This window comes from Gavialis gangeticus, unplaced genomic scaffold (assembly GCF_001723915.1).
Source record: "Gavialis gangeticus isolate Ggan-Ray unplaced genomic scaffold, GavGan_comp1, whole genome shotgun sequence".
Classification (NCBI taxonomy): Eukaryota; Metazoa; Chordata; order Crocodylia; family Gavialidae; genus Gavialis; species Gavialis gangeticus.
Window position 1 is genome coordinate 19,854,939 of NW_017729022.1, and position 1,189 is coordinate 19,856,127.

Consider the following 1,189-nt stretch of genomic DNA (forward strand, 5'->3'; position numbering starts at 1 on the left):
CCCTTCCGACCCTAGAAACTATGAAACTATGAAACTACGTGAACAGTAGGAGGTGGACTGCACTCATAGTTGCCATTGTAATAGCCTTCAGATGTTAAGACTGTAAGGCCCAGGTTGTGGACAGTCTGGCCTAGAGTTTAAACCACTGGGGAAGGCCTCAAGCCAAACAATAGGCTGAGTCAGAGAGTCAGGGATCAAAAACAAATTTACCAGAGCCAAAGGAAAATCCAGGAACAGAGTCCAATTCATACAACAAATCAAGGTTCAGGAGTCAGAAGCCAGTACTGAGGTTGGGACAAGCTGGGACACAAAACCAAAGCCAGGAGGTAACACTGAAATCAGGAGTGAGAACCAAGTCTGTGTATGCCAAGGTTCAGAACTGTAGTCAAAGTGAGCCAAGAGTCAGGCTGCGTTACCAGATCCCAGTGGACTCTCAAAAAAGCCAGAGTCTTAGCTGAGCCAGTAGGGAGCCGCACTCCTGAGCCACGCCGCGCTAACAGAGCGTTTGCATCGGTGGGTGAGCAGGAAGGGCCAGGAGAGAGACTCCTGCTAGGGCAGAGCGAAGGCACTGCACTAAGCTATAAACAAACAGCAACTCCTACAATGGTGTCAACACAGAGTGTGGCTAGCGCCCCTGCCCAGGAGGTGCAGCCTACCCAGGGCTTGTCTGAGGCCTCCACCTAGACAGAGCCCATGGGGGAGCTAGTGTCCCCCCACCCCCTGGCCTGCAGGGGTTGCCCGGCAGGGCCTGGGAGGGAAGGGATTGGGGACCCCCATACCTGTCCTGCCTTAGGGCCTTGGAGGCGCAGGTGAGGGAGCTCCAGGAGGAGGTTAGCAGGCTGAGGGGCATCAGGGAGTCGGAGGATAAAATTGATGGCTATTTCCTTTCCCTGCAGGGCCACACACCCAAGGAAGAAGCACCTCGGGAGGTGTTCTCCACTGCAGAGTGGCAGACAGTCACCTCCAGAACCAGGGCTGCTCGCAACACAGCAGTACCAGTTCCTCCAGTCCAGCTGGAGAACAGGAATGAGGCCCTGGCAACACTGGAGGAGAAGGAAGGAGAGGAGGCAACCGAACAGGAGGCAACTCCACGCTCCCCATGCGCCGAACAGGCCAATGGAGCTAAGCAGTCCTGGAGGAGAAAGCGTCAAGTGATCATCATAGGCGACTCCATCCTGAGAGGTACAGA